Source organism: Mchenga conophoros, linkage group LG17 (genome assembly GCF_057382185.1).
Source record: "Mchenga conophoros isolate Kocher_MC1m ecotype Shallow Benthic linkage group LG17, M_conophoros_male_GT1.1, whole genome shotgun sequence".
Lineage (NCBI taxonomy): Eukaryota > Metazoa > Chordata > Actinopteri > Cichliformes > Cichlidae > Mchenga > Mchenga conophoros.
The window spans coordinates 40,480,283-40,499,450 of NC_140542.1; the positions used below are offsets into that span (position 1 = coordinate 40,480,283).

General features: G+C 43.9%; 1 protein-coding gene across 1 annotated transcript in view; it reads left to right on the top strand.

The window, feature by feature from the left end:
- Positions 1-19,168, top strand: part of tmem178bb (transmembrane protein 178Bb) — a 69,464-nt gene that overhangs the window by 15,434 nt on the left and 34,862 nt on the right. The window lies entirely within an intron of this gene.

Below are 19,168 nucleotides of genomic sequence, written 5' to 3' on the forward strand. Positions count from 1 at the left end.
AGTTCTCATGGCACGACAGGCTCCATTCAGCAATACAGAGCTTGTTGTGTGTGTTTAACCACAGATGAACAAGAATAATGGGTGCCAGGAAAGAAACTAATTTTCTAAACATATTTACCTGATAAGGTGAAACCATTTCAGGTGACTACATCATGAAGCTCAGTGAGGAAGGCTGAGGGTTTGCAGCGCTGTCAACAAAGCAAAGGGCGGCTACTTTGAGGAATCTAAAATATAAAAAATATTTATCAGTTTTTCCATTGCCACATACTTTCATATATCTTCATTCATATATGTGATCTCTTCAGTTTGTGTCTACAATGTAAAAAGTAGTTACATTTTGTACGTTGTTACTTTTATCTTTAGGCCACCTCGCTCATGCACTTTAGCATGCAGCGTGGTGTAAATGCACCCTAACAAATGAAACAGTGCAGTTCAGCTGAAACATAAAATACAAGATAAAAGAAGCAAAGCAAATCCACACAACTCACAAAACAGAGTGCACTTACAGCGAGCTGGGATGCACTGCTTAGACTTCCTGAAGCATTCAGCATAAAAACCATGTTTGATTTCACATCAGTGGACATTTCCATTCTTTAGAAGGCAGCTCTCTCTCCCGCGGTGTCTCTCCAGCCTCATCTTCCTCTGCCCATTTAATCAATGGCTTATCAAGTCAGCAGAGTGCTGTGGGCCTCTAGGAAGAGCCCACATCAATCAGGCCCTTATTCTGCCTGCCCTGAAGAATTGCTGCCTGTGTGGAGGGAGAGCTGATGAAGGGAGCTCTGTAGCCACAGCTGCCCGCCACACAAGAAAGTCCTTTTCACTGCTCAGGACTGCAGGACAGCACAAGAATTATGTCCTATGAAGGGAGCATTATTGTGCAGGAGCAGGATCCAGGCAGGGTGTTCAGTGAAAGGCAATAGTTATCAGCTTTGTGCTCCCTGTTTGCTCATAACATCGTCTCACACTAACCACAGACTGTTAATTTGCAACTGCTGATTAACACAAGGGGGACTAAACAAGGGCCTCATTATCGTGTGCTTTGTACCAACCAAGAACGCCCCCCCCTCTAGTTTGTGTTGTCATGGTAACACGCATTGACTGTTTGACAGATGTTATGCAGGCAGATTGAGCCGGTGGCTGAGCTGAGCTGAGCTGATGAGAGCAGGTCAGGATGAATGTTTCTCTGAACGTCAGGAGGTTAGACAACAAATCTTCCTGCTCCGGGTGACGACAGACGAGGAAAGAAAAATGCCGTTCTCACGACGACAGCGTCACTGCTGGCGGGATGGGGGTTTTCTGGGCAGTTTGCTCAGAGCAGAGAAGCCAGGTGACTCCTGCAAAAAAGATGAAAATTATTTCTCTTTCTAAGTAAATCTGCGGTGAGTTCAGCTAAAGCTCCTACACAAATGTCAGCACCTTCATTAGTGAGCATCAGCAACAATCATTAAACAAATACACAAACGCCTGCTCCTTAGAGAAGATTAAGAGAAGTGAAAGTTTGATCAAGCTTCATTTATAATGAGTTTTTTAAACGCCTCATATTCCTCCACTTTAAGTATCATCAAGGTTAGTTCACATGTGCCCAGAATGTAGATTTCAGCCCCCAAATACCCCACAGCTCATGTTCGGTACCTTGCATGTATAACCTATGGTTTTCTGTATCTGTAGCTTTAAATCAACATTGAATGCGCTTTTCAGAAAGAGGTCCGTGTGAGAATAGCCAGCACTCTCAGGAGCAGGGAGGCTCATTAAGCAGATGTCATGGCTTCCAATACAGACACGAACGACGCTTCCAACTTTCTAAGTGATTATTTTACTTGTAAATACAGCTTAATTTAGCATAGCCATTTGTTGCTTACATGAATCTGGAATTTCTTATACATGTTTACAGTGCAGGGTTGTTGCTTCATATATTTGATGTCTTCAGTTTGTATCTACAATGTAGAAAGTAGCAAAAATAAAGAAAAACCATTAAGTGAGAATGTGTGTCCAAACGTTCGATCGGTGGTGTATAGATATACATGTTTGACCACTTGCACCGTATTAACAGTATATTAACTTTTCATCACTGCTGTCACGGTACAGTGACGATGAAAAACCACGAGTGTGAGTACATACTTACCTAATCGTAGCAACTATCCTTCTACCAATGAAACACAAAAACACAATTTAGCACAAACTGTTAATTTGCAATTAATTAATTGTTAATTAACACTTGTACTAGAGATAAGATTGGTTTGACTGATATGAATTAAATGGCAGAAGATTTGGATTTATTCCAGCTGTCTCAGCTCCTTCCATTAGAAGAGCTTTGTGGATTAAGGATCAGTATGGACACAAGAAACTATTACAGCAAACAAAAGTATTTTGGTGTTCATTATAGCAAGAGAAATGTCAGTAAAAAAACGAGAGACAAGGTTCGGATCACTGAGAATCATAACATATACAGTTGTGTCCATAAATAGAGTTCTGACAACAATCCTGTTATCATGGAGAATCTTCTTGTTGCAGTCAGCTTCGACCTTGGCAGCCTTCAGCTGGCGCCAGTGGGATGGCTGCATGAGTGAAGATGGTTAATGTTTGGGTTTAGTGTGAACAGCTGCATCCAGTTTTTACAGTTGGTCTAATGTCCATCACTGGTCACCAATTCTCTCAATTCCCGTTGTTCAGGCACACCTGCACATTTCAGCAGGTGTTTGCTTTTGTTGTGTTTAACTCAGGTTTGATCCACGCAGCCTGTGAGATGCATTTAATTAACACCCTGACACATAGCTCAGGCAACACGTGCCACTGGAATGACTCTGACATTTGAATGACATCCATTTCTCTGTGAGTAATTGGCTGAGGCCCGTGTGCTGACAGGTGGAGATAACCCTTTTCATTACTGGGATCTTCTAAGCAGATACAGAAAATGCGCATGCACACACATGCATGACGGTCAGTCTTCTTACCGGCTCGCAACGTGCCGCTTTGTTTCCCTTGCATCTTCACTCCATTATTTGATTCTACTGTATACTTGCTTTTGTTCTATGTCTTTGTTTATTCAGGTGGTTATGCATTTATCTAAACCAGCAGAAACTTGTGTGTTCCTAATGGCTAATCAAATGCTTTTAAAACAGTTAATGAAAGCAATGCATTTCAGACTTAAGTCGACTTCAGTAGACTTTAGAGTTCTGCAGCTCAGTTCTGCATCCATATGGACCCGGAGAGCTTGTAGAAATCATCCTAATACCCACCTGCTAGATGACATCTTGATGATTTAATTTTCAACCTTAATATGATGCAGTGAGCTTGAAACATGCTTTCAAATATAATATAGAGCCAGGCAATTTAGAGCAAGGTACCAACTAAGAGATGATATCCAGCTGCAGGTAATTTACTGACAGGACAGGTGCAGCTTGTTATAATCAGTAACACATATAAATATAGGTCATGCAAATGTTGGTTCAGTGGTTCCAATGCAGTGGTAATGTAAATGCATTGATCAGATTGATGACCATGCGTGTGTGTGTGTGTGTGTGTGTGTGTGTGTGTGTGTGTGTGTGTGTGTGTGTGTGTGTGTGTGTGTGTGTGTGTGTGTAATATACATGACTACAACCATAGTGATAGATGTAGGTACATCAACATCAGGAAAAAGGAACATGAGAATCTGAAGAAATACCGAGGACTAAGACAGAAGCTAGAGAAGTTGTGGAGGGTGAAGGGAGCAGTCATCCCCAAACTGGGCTCCTGTTGGAGGGGCTCCAGCAGATCCCATCTTCCTAATGTACTCATGGATCTTTGTTATTTCATCTTGGATAGTGGTTCTGACACTATCCAGTGACTCGTTCACGGCCTCCTTCCTTCTGCTTAGTGTACAATCTCAGGATGCTCGACTTGGAGGAAACCCGACATGCATGGTTGAGCGCTTTCTTGTTTTGATGTCAGTAACTTCTGTTTCCTTCGTTAGACAGATTATTATGACATCATGGTATCTGATGACCAGCAGGGTTCATGTGTTAATTGTCCAGATATTGTTCTTGTCATTCAGCTGACTCCTCAGGACTTGTCTTACTCTCTTTAGGTATTTGGTGGTTGCGACAGGCAGGTTATTGGCCTGCAGTCGGATGACATTGGTCCCTTCTGGGAATCCTTGGGGGATTGGGACTATCCATCTTTCAGTTAGCCATTCTGGGGGGATCTCATCCATTAGCAGCGGGTTAAGTTGTGATGCTAGATGTTCTGCTGCGAGCAGTTGGTGGTGAGGGGGCAAAGACAAAGACACACTGTGGTAGAGAACCAGGAATTAATAATAAGTAATGATTAAATGCAGAGTCATGTATAAACACATAATGAGTGAAAAACAAACAGTGCATCATGGGAATCCCAGCCTACGGGAGCATTCAGGGTCAACTGTTCCAGGCCTAACTATAAGCTTTAAAAAACAAAACAAAACAAAAAAAACGTTTTAGGATTGATGGGTGTCTGTCTCCTGAATCCAAACTGGAAGCTGGTTCCATAGAAGAGGGGCATGAAGAAGTGTAAACAGAATTGGTCCTAGCACTGAACCCTGTGGAACTCCATAATTAACCTCAGTGTGTGAAGAGGACTCTCCATTTACATGCACAAAGTGGAGTCTATTAGATAGATATGATACAAACCACTGCAGCACAGTACCTGTAATACCTACAGCATGTTGTAATCACTCTAATAGGATATTATGGTCGACAGCCAAGAGCTGAAGTCTATTAAGTAAAATATACTGTGGACAGCAGTATTGCAGGCTGCACTGAGTTTAGGAAAATTACTACAGACTTGGCCAATTGGCCTATTACCAGTAGAACTGATTAGTGACCGGTGTAACACTGGCTGCTGTTCAGGAGGTAGAGCAGGTAATCTGCTAACTGGAAGGTTAGTGGTTCAGCCTGCATGCTGAAGTGTGAGCAACGGCACATTTAAATCTTACAAATATAGTTATTTGGCTTATATCGTGATAGATATCGTTATCGCCTGAAATGAAAAAAACATATCGTGATATGAAAAAATCTCATATCGCCCAGCTCTAACTCAATAGTACATATAGTACTTCATATATTACTAGTACTAGTATTGGTAGTAGTAGCAGTAGTAACTCTTCCATGCTCATTATCATTCCCAACGTGCAACATACCAAAGATTTGCCACGCCCCTAGGCGTAGTCCAGCCGTCCCTAACCTTAACCCTATCAGATGTGTTTTCCAAAGTGATTAACATACACAATGCTTTGTTAGGTTGATTTTCACATGACACGTAAAACACATGTATAGATTCATGCCAACCCGCTCTCATGCCTCCCAGCGTGTAACATACCGAGGATCTGTCACATTCGTCGGTATGTTATGCTTCTGGTCTGGGTTGATCAAAACACATCCTACAGCCAATCTTGTGAAATTTTAGTTTGTAAGATGAAGATGTTTTGGATGTTTTTCATATAACCTTCTACCGTTTTTATTGTTTAGTCATCGCAGCCTTGTGTATGCTACGCTGCATTCTCCACGAGTGCACTAACCTTGTTGCTGATCTGAAGTACTACGTACCTTTGAAATGGAATGAACTCTAAAATGTAACAAACCCTTTGTTATCATTGAGTTTATTATGCTAGGCTTTGAAAAATTATTTATCCAATAGATTTTTAAATGGTTCTTTGCTTGATTTTATTCTTTTGTGTTCTGTCTGCTGAATATTTAATTTCTTCTGTAATCAGGAATGTCTGAGATCAAAGATGTTCTAAAGAAAAAGTAAAGGCCCTACAAACTCCAACAACATGACAGCAAAAAGCAGCATTGGGAATTAAGAGTTCCTTTAAAGTTTGATTGCAGCATGAGGCAGTGCAGAGAGATTTAGAGGGATGCCGTCCATCATGGGTGTCATGCTGTCCTGTTGAGGTGAGTCTGTGGTTTAGCAGACAGCCTTCTGCAGCTTGCTGTGACATTTTAGATGCCCTCCTTTTAAACTGCAGCCGGCATCACAGCGAAAGGCAAGAAATGATGATCTGTGGGCTCCGACCATCACGCTGATGCCAGGCAGCCTCTTGCCTCGTTACCTTTTGAGAAGCTCAGTACTGTTAGATGTGTATTTGTTGCATGTACGTGAACTATATGTTTAACTTTATGAAGACCAGTTAGACATCCAAACCCAGCTGAACTGGACTAAATTCCCCTCGGCCCCCCACCAGTCTCATTTATTAGAGTTTGTCAGTGGTCCTGGCTTCAAAAGCTCTACATACTATTAGTTGTTCTTAGAAATCACATTTTCATGGACACCTCAAATTTGTAAGAAGACACTATTTTAAGATTCATATTGTGTGATAGTCAGTGATGACCCAAGAAGAATGCTAATGTTCCCCCTCACTGAACTCATCTACCTGCTGTAGGGCCTGCCCACAGCTGCTGTCTCACTAGGATAGCCTGCTGTGACTGCACGGGCCCATTATGTTACCAAGAAATAAAGTGATGCAATATAAAAAGAGTAAGCACATATGGTAAACTGCTCCGACACTATAATTCTGTCCAGCAGTGCATTCGTGTTACAAAGAGAAGTGTCTTCGTAACAGAGCATTTGATTTTGAAACAGGTTGGTCTTCCTATAGTCTGATGGAAACCATCACTCAGTGTGGTCTGATAACTAAATGACTTATCATTACATACAAACATAATCTGGTTCTTGTATGTGCCGTCATCCATACAATCAACATGAATTTGGTGGTTCTCCAGTTGGCAACAGCGGTCTGGTGAGGAAGGAGCGGCTAGCAGGTCCAGCAGGCATGTGGTGTGTTAGCCAGAAAACTCGGAGGTCAGTCAGTTAAATAGAAGAACAGACCTTTATTTGGTGTTAAGAGAACAAGATCATACAAGGTCACACATACATGTGGCGGGGTCAGGTAGTCGCCGCTGCAGCCCCTTGCAATGGTACAGTTTCTCTAAACAGATGCACGGAGAGCAGCATGCTCTGCTGTAATGGCTGCAGCTGCATTAGGAGACTCTTCAACTGCTACAATAATGGGACACGCCCCCTAGTGGTGCTATGCCATAATAAGGGTTGTTACAATGCCAAACATCCTCGGGCAATACGAAGCCCGAGGATGCATCCATCGGACTATGGATGTGTGTGAATGATAGCTTTGAGTGCTCAGAGTAGAAAAGTACTACCTGAACCAGTCTGTTTACCGTTTACCATCCATGTAAGCAAGAAGCATTCTTGTCCCTCACTTTTGTTTGACCTTGAGCGACACTAACAACATTAAATGACATTTAAGACAGTGTGGTTTGTGTGGCAGTTTTATTTATATCACAGAGCCAAGTTGTTGAAAATAAAAAATATCATTTGTAATAACAAGCTGATGGTTCCAGACCACAGAGGGCACACAGATGCACATGTGCATATGTTGACAGGAGGAACACGAGCACACTCAGATTTTGGTGTCAGGTACGTGATTGTAACTATGTGTCTGTATCTGCTGGTTGCTTCCTGGATTTGGAGTGGTGGACGTTGACACCACAGGTTTAATTATAGCAGCAAGCTTAGACTCGAGGCCTGCCAGACCGCTCTCTCATTGTATGAATAGGCAGGGCACAAAGAGGATCGGAGAGGCGGAGAGCTTAGCGGGCACACAAAAAAAAATCATGGAACAGGAAAGACAGAAGGAGAGAAGAGGCAGACAGGGAGCACAGTCTGCAGCAGTTCTTGAGGAAGGCTGTCATCATTATGCAAATTTGATGCAAATTTCACACTTTCAACTGATTGGAAATGGGACTTTGCATCAAGGCAGGGACAATATGATGGAGAGCAATAAGCTAAGCACATAAAGAGAGGATGAAACCAATCAAGACTGTCCCAGTGACAGAGCTGGCCTCATGTACTGACAGGGACTGTAGTGGCTTCCTGTTAAATCCAGGATTCAAAATCCTGCTCCTCACATACAAGGTCTTAAATAATCAGGCCCCATCTTATCTTAATGACCTTGTAGTACCATATCAGCCTATTAGAGCACTTCGCTCTCGCTCTGCAGGCCTACTTGTTGTTCCTAGAGTATTTAAAAGTAGAATGGGAGGCAGAGCCTTCAGTTTTCAGGCCCCTCTTCTGTGGAACCAGCTTCCAGTTTGGATTCAGGAGACAGACACTATCTCTACTTTCAAGATTAGGCTTCAAACTTTCCTTTTTGCTAAAGCATATAGTTAGGGCTGGACCAGGTGACCCTGAATCCTCCCTTAGTTATGCTGCAATAGACGTAGGCTGCCGGGGGATTCCCATGATGCATTGAGTTTTTCCTTTCCAGTCACCTTTCTCACTCACTATGTATTAACAGACCTCTCTGCATTGAATCATATCTGTTATTAACCTCTGTCTCTCTTCCACAGCATGTCTTTATCCTGGCTTCCTTCTCTCACCCCAACCAATCACAGCAGATGGCCCCGCCCCTCCCTGAGCCTGGTTCTGCTGGAGGTTTCTTCCTGTTAAAAGGGAGTTTTTCCTTCCCACTGTCGCCAAAGCGCTTGCTCATAGGGGCTCATATGATTGTTATAGTGTACGATCTACTGTACAATATAAAGCGCCTTGAGGCGACTGTTGTTGTGATTTGGCGCTGTAGAAATAAAATTGAATTGAATGTTAAAAACGAGGCCAAACCCATTGTTGACAAATTCACCTTTCCACTCCCCTCTGTCTCTATGTTGTAATGCCAAGTCCCATGCCAGTGTCACTATAACTGGACTTACCCATTCAGGACTGAAACTCTGTTCAATCACTATGAGATGAGGTGGTGATAATGACAATTAGGGTGATTAATACTATATATTTTTAAATACAGCCATTACAGCACTTGAATTATAAAAGGTTGATAGCATGTACTGTCACGGTTGACACAGGCCAACCCCCCTCTAAAGGTCAGCTCCCGACGACCCTAAAACAAAACACCACAGTACAACCAACCCAGTGTGGGCAGCAGGGGGTCCTGGACGGAGGGCCAGGACCAAAAGCAAAAACAACAAACCCTCCTAGGTCACAGTCCCAAAGTCAGGCCGTGCATCCAGCAGCGGTGCAAAAAAAGGAAAAATCCCCATAAAACAGTCTCAGGCGGCCGATAACTATAACAAAGGTCCCGTGATAGCAGCAGGACACTTCAGGCGGCCTGCCAAGGGCGCAATAGCGGCGGTGCTGCAGCTCCAGCGGGCGGCCATGGGTCCGGCAGCAGCGGCGAAACAGTTGTGGCGGCCTGCCATGGAATCCAGTGGTAGCCGGCGCAGCTCCGGTGAGCCACAGTGTCACATGGCGCATGATCCATGACGTGCTGGCCGTGCCGGACGTGGACGCGCTGGCCTTGCTGGTCTCTCCGGCTCGCTGAGCTTCTCCACGGGCAGCGCGGGCTCCTCCTCAGGCTGTGAATCCACCGGCTGTCCGGGCCGGTGAGCAGCCTGAGTAGGAGAGTGGAGGTTAAGTGTTGAAAGCAGGAAGTCCATGACAACTGGGTTGAGAGAGTCCACCAGCCAGGGGAATTTAAAAAGCGTTTCCTGCAGTCGCCTCTCCACGGCGCGATGCAACCCTTCCCCGGGCTTCTCCCACCACAAATCACACAGTCTGTAAACTTTGTCCATCATCTCCCTCCCGAGCCTCTCCTCAGAGTCCGCTAGACCCATGTTTGGCTGGATCATTCTCTCACGGTTGACGCTGGCCAACCATGGGGATGTGAGGAAGGAGGACCCAGATGTTGGATTCTGTGTGCTTACCAGTGCATTTATTTACAGTGAATGGAAAACATAACAATAAATCCGCAGTGCGTTCCCAACTCCCGTGACATGTCCTCTTCCCAGTGTCAGTGTTCCTTGTCCCCGCTCCTCAGTGTCTGAGCACCCTGCGGCAGACTAACCGTACTGACTGGCCGAGAGACTAACGTGAAGTCACGCAATGATCCAGCGTCAGAGAGCGCTCCACCGCACTCTTAAGTAGCTCCTCCGACTAATCAGCTGTCTGATGGTCTTCAGGTGTGGCCAACCACCTGGCAGGGCCACACCCACCAGGCCTGAAGGTGGCTGTAAACAGGTGCTCTCAGAAACACCGGCATCCACACACACACACACACACACACACACACACACACACACACACACACACACACACACACACACATATACCTGCAAGCAGGGAGAACGAGAGACAGCACACCAAAAACACACATGTCCATAATTGCTCAGGGACCCTGGGTCGCTCAGGCCAGGTAAAATAAGTAATAAAGATGACACAATAACATCTTTACAAAATATATTTGTAAATTCTCACCAGATGTTGGTAACAACACATCCGATCACAAATGGGACCATAGATGTCCATAAGTTAAGTTATGTGTAAGAAATGACACAAGGAAAAGTATTACACCAAATATAGTACTTTTACTGAAATGTATTTAATACTTTGTACAGAGGCATTTGTTAGTGTTGACAGCTTCCTGCCTCCAAACTTCACTGTTGGTATGGTGTTTTATCTTTTGCTCTCCAAACCAAATATGGTGTTTATTGTGGCATCCAAAGAGTTTACATTTGGATTGACCAGTATCTTTCCAGGCTTGTCTAAATGCTGTTCAGCAAACTTTAAATGCACTTCAGCATGCTGTCAAGGCCAGTACGTGAACGTGGACCTAAACATGTAGAACCAATAGGAATGATCCTAACACTGACTTTATTTACAAGAGCACAGGTGGAGTTAGCTCGTGGAATATCACAGGTGCTAACTACACTGAGGTAACTCGAGTGGGGAGCTCTGAAATACAGGGAGAGAAAGATTATCTGCGGACCGAGGACAGATTAAACTATCTGATCTGATGAGACGTACTTCGCAGACCGTTGGAGAGTGTCTCGGGAGGGGATGGCTGAGTGGGATCGGGTGACGTCCTGGATGGTGGGCGGAGCCTTTTGGGACAGACAGCAAGGAAATGGTCAGCGAAGTGAGCAAAGAGCGACCAATCTCCATAGGCTCGGTAGCAGCCTGTACAGAGGAAGATGCAGTGACATGAGCGGATGTTGATACTGGAGCTGAAGACGTGGGAGCAGAAACTGCAAGAGAACTGCAGGGTGGTCTGTGGGATCTGCTGCTTTCAGCCTCTCTTCTTGAAGTGATTATCATTGCAAAGGGAGAGCGAGTGAGAGAGAGAGAGAGAGAGAGACTCATCATAGGAGCAGGACTGTACTGATCAGGAGGACAAATATGCTTCAGCCTAACTCAAAGCCTTACCTCTCAATCTCCCAATTAGGTAAAATAATTTTAGGGATTATCTAACCTAATTGGGGTAATTGGGGTGATTAGGGAAAGAGCGTGGGGAGCACTGTAGTAAGAACCCTCCGCAGTGACCTTGCTCCCCAGTGAACAGCTCAGGGTCTGGGGTTGAAGCATCATGAAACAACAGAGCTTCCTGGGGCTCACTAGAAATGACATCTGGGGTTGTGGAGCTTTTGGGGCAGGAAACAGAGCAGGCTCGGAAGGAACAGGTACCAAGCCGGTTGCGGTCCTTGAAGAGATGCAAGAATCTTCTCTTGCCTGTCACTAATAGCTTTATACTGAGTTATCAAAAACTGGATGGATTGTTCATGGGACCTAACAGGTATCCCTGTTTTGCCATCACTGCCCGAACTTGATCCGCAGAATCCATTCTGCTTTTGGGCAAAATCAAACTAACTCGTATTGTCAAGTTAGTTTGATTTTAGTGCGCGTGTGGTTTGGACGGGTTGTTATCGACATTTGATGAGAATTTGAAGTCAAAAGCACCTGTAGCTGCAAGCAACCAGTGATGGAAATAATGATATATCTGTAAATGTCTCTTGCAGACTGGCTGTGAGTCCATGTAGCATTCAGATTACAGTCAATCAATCAACCACTGCTCTGCAGATGGTGAAACAGATGATGTCTATCTCTCTTTTAATGATTCTTTAGAGAAAAATGTTGAAATGAAGGAAGATTGAAATCAGTCTGTAATCAGCTGGATTATTGGCTTTTTAAGTAAAGCAATCATTGACCGTGTCCTAGGTTTAAACCATGTTCTGTTCACGCTTGGGCACATTTTCAGAGATCAGATTTCTCTTTCCATTGAAACACATGCTCACTAACCATGTTAGCTACGAGTTCCACTGTCAGGTTAAATAAAGGCTCCAAAAAATCTAAATTTTAATGGTAATATTGCATAAAGTGCTTTGAGTGCTGTATCAGAACTCATCCATTAATCAGCTTCTGTGTGAGGAAAGTTTAGGTAGTTCAAGTTGGCCTTGAAGGAGTCACTTCCTTAAAGGTTGTAATTGTGCCACTGACATGAACAAGCTCCCCCCTCACGTGATGAAGCCTCCAACACCCATCTGTGTCTCTGTGTCTCCCAACTGGGAAAACACAGCATCAGGGATGGCTGTCTGCTTCCCCTTCTGATCCTACTGGCAGGAGGAGGGAGGATGGACAGAGGGAGAGATGAAGTGTGTCATGCAAAAATGAGTCCATGCAGAGCTTGAACTATCCGGTTGTTTAGTCTGACTTCACTAGTCGTGTCTGGACCTAAACTCCGCTGCAGGTCCATATATCAAACGATCACTGTGGCATTACTGAGAGTTGAAAAACTGTCTAAAGTCTTTCATCTTTAATAAAATGATCAGCGTTCTGCTCTACCAGGTGTAACAATTGAGTTTAACATCCAGGCATCCATGAAAACGGAATTTATGACATTTAACGGAGTTAGAAGTTAGCAGGGAGTTAGCTTGCTAGCTTCTATCTAAATACAATATAGCATGTCCTGACTGCGGGGTTTTGGAAACAAATTCAAACGTACAGCTCTGCTATCACTTCCAGCATAAATGAAGACAGAAAACTAAACAGCAGTGACGTTTGTAGGGTTACTGAAGTTGGGCTAGCTGGTATATAATGATGTGCTACGTGACCGCTAGCGACACAGCTATGTTAGCATAATATAAACAAGCTAACTTTTTTTCCACTCGATAAAAGTTACCGTGAGTGTTCTCGGTGGTCAGGAACAAATGTAATCGCATGGCGGGATGCTGTAAAAGGACCAAACTTTCAGCCAGGAGAACAACTGAGATAATCCATCCACAATACGAGGTTAGTCATTCATATACTGCTGCATGGGCTGGGCTGTAGTTACATCCTAAGGTTTTAAAAGCTGAGCTTAAATAAATGATTAGCGGTAATAAAAGCCGAGGGAGGTCAACAGTGATCACTGACTGTTTTAGGAGCTTTTTGAGATCAAATAGAAGAAAATACAAAACATTAAACATGTTAACAACACAAAAGCCATATTAAACGCAGACTACTTTAGACCCGGAAGTAGGATTCGTCACCTCATCACTGAACAACCGGATAGCATGACCTTCCATCTGGCAGAGGACTGTCAAACCTTTCTACCATGACCACCAAAGAACAAAGAAAAAGTAAAAGCTCAGGTTTCCACTGGGAATGTTTCGCAGTCTACATAAAACCAGCAACTGGCAAAACCATACTTGTCAGTCGGATTGGCAGACAGAGGAGTGCGACTCCTCAGCCCAGAGAACACATGTCCTCTGCTCTGATGTCCAGCATGGTTTACAGCAGTGTGTCTCTGATGCTTTGCTTTTGGTGATGTAAGGCGTGGATGCAGCTGTGGAGCCGTGGAATCCTGTTCCCCAATGTTCTCTGGGAATGACCTCTGTGCGTCCGCCGAACCCGCTCTGTGATTTCCTGTGGGCCAGCACTTTGTGTCTGAGCTGCTGTCACTTCCACTTTGTTATAATACCACTCACAGTTAACTGTGGAAGTCTCAGTATTGAAGAAATGAGCGACCCATTCTTTCACAGATGTCTGTAGAAGCAGTCTGCAGGCCTGGGTGATTGATTTTATACATCTGTGATCGTGGAAGTGACTGGAACACCTGAATTCAATGATTTGAATGGATGAGTGAATATGTTTGGTCCTTCATAATAATCTGATAGGATAATCCAGTATTTCACTAAATTAATGTTTAAAGGACGATTTTAGTTTTTAACGTTTCGCCTGACTCTGAGGTGTTTAAGTCTGAGAGTCAGGAATAAATATAAGCACAGAACTCGGGTTCAGGCTTAAGCTACATTCAAAAATGACATAAGATCATCAGGCACAGGAAGCTGCTCTGTTCTAGGATCATGTTTAATGCTTATGAAACAATAAAGTTGTTTTAAAATTGTTTGTAGCCAAAACGAGAAAATCCAGGAACAAATTTGTATCTAAGACCTTACAGACCACACACTGATGCTCATCTGGGAAACACACCCACATTTACACTGATGGATGAATCAGAGAGCGCCCTGCACTCAGTATCTCGCCCAAGGATATTTGCATGCAGACTGGAGCAGCCAGTCAAACCACCAACCTTCAGATTGGTACATGACCTGTAATACCTCTGGAGCCACAGCCACCCCAGCCAGATCTTCCAAGAATTTTGATGCAATATTTCAGATTTGTCAGTAGGCAGAGGACCTTTTAGAACAAAGTTGAAGAATAGTCGTGATAAGCAGGAACGCTCAGCTCTGGACTGCAGCCGCAGCACCGACCCGTCTCCAGCTCCTTTCTCCGCTCACTTGTGAACAAGACCCGAGATACTTAAACTCCAGGGCAGGAACTCATCCCTGACCCGGAGTGGGCACGCAAAGCCTTTTCCCAGCTGAGGACCACGGCCTCAGATTTGGAGGCGCTGATTCTCATTCCCACCGCTTCACACTCGGCTTCGAGCCCCTCCAGTACGAAAGAATAATACATATGAATACATTAGATTGACACAGGAGTGTAAAGGATATTTCAGGTAACGAAAGATCCATCCTCTCCTGCAGAAAGTAGCAGCAAGCCGGAGTCCTATTAACTGTATGTTCACATAACAGCTCTTCATTATCATATTCAAGTGAGTAACAATAACCTTCCAATGAACCTTTAATGTGATGCAATGGTGTTTGACCTTTGGCCTTCTTTATTCTAAGGCCTTTGAGCCCAAAAATAAAGCTTTAGACATCCAGAGACTGAGAACAGAAAAGCACTCACATGAGTGGATGTGTATAGAAATGCACTCGTTCAGTATCACTTCCAGTCACTATCAGTAATGGAGAGGAAATGGTGTCTGGCTCAGAGACGTTTGCAGAAGGCTGAAGGGCAATTTAACTAAAATGACTGAGATAGAAATCCATTTGGGTTTGTGAGAGCAGTGTGCCTGAGTCTAACTGCTGGAAGGAGGATACCTCAGTGAAAGGATGTAATGTGTTTGCCAGCTCACAAATATGCCAAAGGGTCGGAGTTTGGCTTGCTCAAGCATTTCTGTCCACAGAGACAAGCACCGGAGAGGTTAGCACTTCTCAGGAAATCAAATGTGGAAACACAGGCAGCTTCAGGCCAAGGGGAGAGCAGAAGGATGACGAATGTTTCATACAAACCTCCCTTCCCCCACTTCAAACATGGACTCGACTAATGGGACTTCTCCCCATTACTCAAAACATAACCTGCCTAACCGGATTTAAGTAATTATGTTGATTCAGCAAAAGCAGATTGTTAGTGAAACACAACAATCCAACAGGTCATGTTGAGAAAGTTATTTAAATAATAAGTCAAACAGAGCTTATAGGTTTTGAATATACTGCCCCCATCAGTAACTATGGTTGAATTTAAGTGACTTTTTAAGGATCAAGAAAATAGTGCAAGTGCTCTTAAAGTTGCAGTGAAATTCAGTTGAAACCAAACACGTTTTGGACAGAGACCAGACTCATTTATATTTACCATATGATGGAGCGATGCTGTACCGTCCGCCGTGAAGAGAGAGTTGAGTATAAAAGCAAAGCTGTCAATATACCGGTCGATTTACGTCCCTCACCTATGGTCAGAGCTGTGGGTAGTGACTCAAAGAATGAAATCGCGAATACAAGCAGCAAAAATGGGCTTCCTCCGATGGGTGGCTGTCCTCTCCCTTAGAGAGGGTGAGAAGTTCAGCCATCCGGGAGGGGCTCAGAGTAGAGCCGCTGCTCCTTCACATTGAAAGGACAAGGATGCCTCCTGGATGCCTAATGGGTGAGGTATTCCAGGCATGTCTCACCGGGAGGAGGCCCCCGGGCAGACCCAGGACAACCTAGAGGGATTATATCTCTTGGCTGGCCTGGGAACGCCTTGGTGTTGCCCCGAACAAGCTCATCACTAACAGCGGATATGGATAACGATTCAAGAGTGTTGTTACCGTCAGCCACCTCCTGTACGTGGATGATATCAAGGTACATGTCAGAAGTAAGCGAGACATTGAGTCATTCATCAGGACATGAGTGGGGCCGTTTGGATAAGTGTGACCAAACAGCTGAAAAGAGAGGAAAAGTGACCCTGACTGAAGGGGTGGAGCTGCCAGAAGGCAGATTAGCAGACATACAAGAAGCAACAAGAACCTACACACCAAATGGGAACCAGCTATAGCCAAAAACCTCCTGCAGGTATGACACGAGAAGCCAGCTGAACAGTATGAATAAGAGTCAAGCCCTTGTTATATGTGCCCCACAGCTGCTAGCAGCCGGTCGCAGGAGGACATAGATGCCACTGACATCAACTCCTCACAGTGTCCACAGTGAAAAGTGTCAGAATGTGGCAGCGAGGACGCACAACTCCAAGAAGAGGAGGAGACATTAACACTCGATTTTTATTTGCCTTCTATACTTTTGACGGCTTCTAAAGATCTCAATGAAGAAACTGTTGTTTTTTATTATTCCTTCTATTCCAGTGTCATATTTATTCAGTTTCTCTTTGTTTTGTGTGTTGCTGTGTTTTCAGCTCGGTGTCACATTATAGCCCTTATATGCACTGTGTCTAATAATGCAAGCAGCTCTATGGGAGTTTGTTGGTGGAGCAAACTGACAGTAGTGCAATCTCTGTTATCACATTTATACACTAAGAACACACAGTAGTGTAGCGTGTATGATGTCTGCGTAGCAGGCAGCATTGAATTCAAGTGAACTGAACTGAATTCAGTTTTATTTATATAGCGCCACCTGCAGGTGCTAACTTTAGCTGCTGCAGTGGCCCAACGTGCAGACCTTAAACTCCTGTGACAGAAACCTCAGTGAACTGAAGCAAAGTTGGCCATAACTCCTCCATAATGATCATGTGATACAGAAGATTATTACACCAAGTTACTGATGCTAAAGGTGGTTCAGTGTATAAGCCCATTAATCATGAGGTGCACACGGCAAAGGCCTGCGTGAAATGCTCTCACTGAACAGCCTTTCCACATTAAAACAGTACAGTGAGCTCTCCTTTGTATTTAGCCAAGCAGATCTTTGTAATGTAGTTTGTTATAGTTGATCACAGCTGCTCTCTGCTAAAATTACAAAATGTTGTCACTTTGCAGTGTGTCAACAAAAAACAAACAAACAAGGCAGCACAGTGGTTAGCACTGTTGCCTCACAGCAAACAGGTCCTGGGTTCAATTCCACCACCAGGCCGGCGTCTTCCTGTGTGGAGTTTGCATGTTCTCCCTGTGTTTGCGTGGGATTTCGCCACAAGTGTGAATGTGAGTGCAAATGTCTGTGTCCACGTGTTAGACCCGCGACAGGCGGGCAACCTGTCCAGGGTGTACCCCGCCTTTCGCCTCTGGGATAAGCTCCAGCGCCCCCCACGACCCTGAAAAGGATAAGTGGAAGTGAATGGATGCACAAACAAACAAAAACAGCCGCAGAGAACTGACTGCACTTCAGCAGGGAGGAGCTGTGTGACGGTGCCCCGTCAGTTCTCCAGAGTAGCTCTGTAGGGGCACGTATGTGGAAGTACGACCTGTTTATGTGCTTTCCACACAAGACATGGACACATCATTGCAACAGAAGAGTCAAGCTCGATGTTTACAATGTCGGCCAAATACTTGGCTGTGATGCATTTAATGTAGCTTGAATTGTTCATTATAGAGAAAGACCCTTTAACTAACCCTCTTTACTTTCCTTGGGTACAAAGCTCAAGACATTATTTACCTGTTTACCTGTTTTCTGCTTTACAAAGGTGAAATGAAAAATTATTTTATTTAAAGTTTATTTTAATAATCTCTGGATAATATTAAATGTTTTCTGTGAGATGTAGTATTTGAGCGTTTTATTTAATCTTAGCTGTGCACTGTGATTGGAAATACTGGTAAATATCACTGGATTACATTAATGATGAAGAAAAGTTAAAAAAATAAAAATCTAGGAGATTCTTGGCCAACCAGTGCTGGCCCTGTCCAAGCGTATTTCCTCAGCCTCTAAGTGATTCATAGTGATTAATGCTGCCAATAACTTTGCCCATTTGTAAATAGCATTGAAGCAGAAAGTGGGAACTAGAGTTAGGGGTACGACTTGGGTTTGCTTGTCTTGTCTGTTATTTGGGCCTCGGTCCACCCTGGAGTTCATGCTTTCGGTGTTATAGGCAGAGCAATAAACGTCACCTTTGTCTGTGTGTCGGCTTTTACTTGTCTGGTTTTGGGGAGCACCTGTTTGTTAACCCTTATGTTACGCTCACATAAACCACAGTGTAGCAGTGTGTGTGTGTGTGTGTGTGTGTGTGTGTGTGTGTGTGTGTGTGTGTGTGTGTGTGTGTGTGTGTGTGTGTTTGTTTTCAGGACTGAGGAAATGCATGTGGTGGTATGATTGTCTTGTCTGTGTAATTCAAACCTCCAAAGACTCTAATAATGTCATGTTTGTGAGCCACGTGGCCTTGCCAGAGACAAGCAGCAATGGTGTCAAAAGGAAACGGAGGAAGTTACAGCCTCATTATGAACCTACAGCATCACAGTCACAGGTGTGGGCCGGGCCACAGAGCTACAGGAGGAATGTGTGTACAGGCCACACTAAGCTAGGAAAAAGCAGATGAAACAATCGCCTTTATCAAATAGTTGTAAATGGAGTAAGCAGAAAATGCAAAGACGGAAAGATGTCTTCATCATATTCATGAAGTATTTTAACTTTTGTAACAAAAGAATTTCCAAAACTGTATTTTTCCAATTTATTGAGTAATTGGGCTCTAAATGTAACAACAGCACACACGGGAGTTTGTTATGTGCAATGCTGCAGCAGTGCATTACAGTATTATATTTAGTTATTATACATACTTGCCTTCCTGAACATGAATTTAATTTGCTATTTTCATCATAAGTAATGATATAATTTTTAGTTTTGAC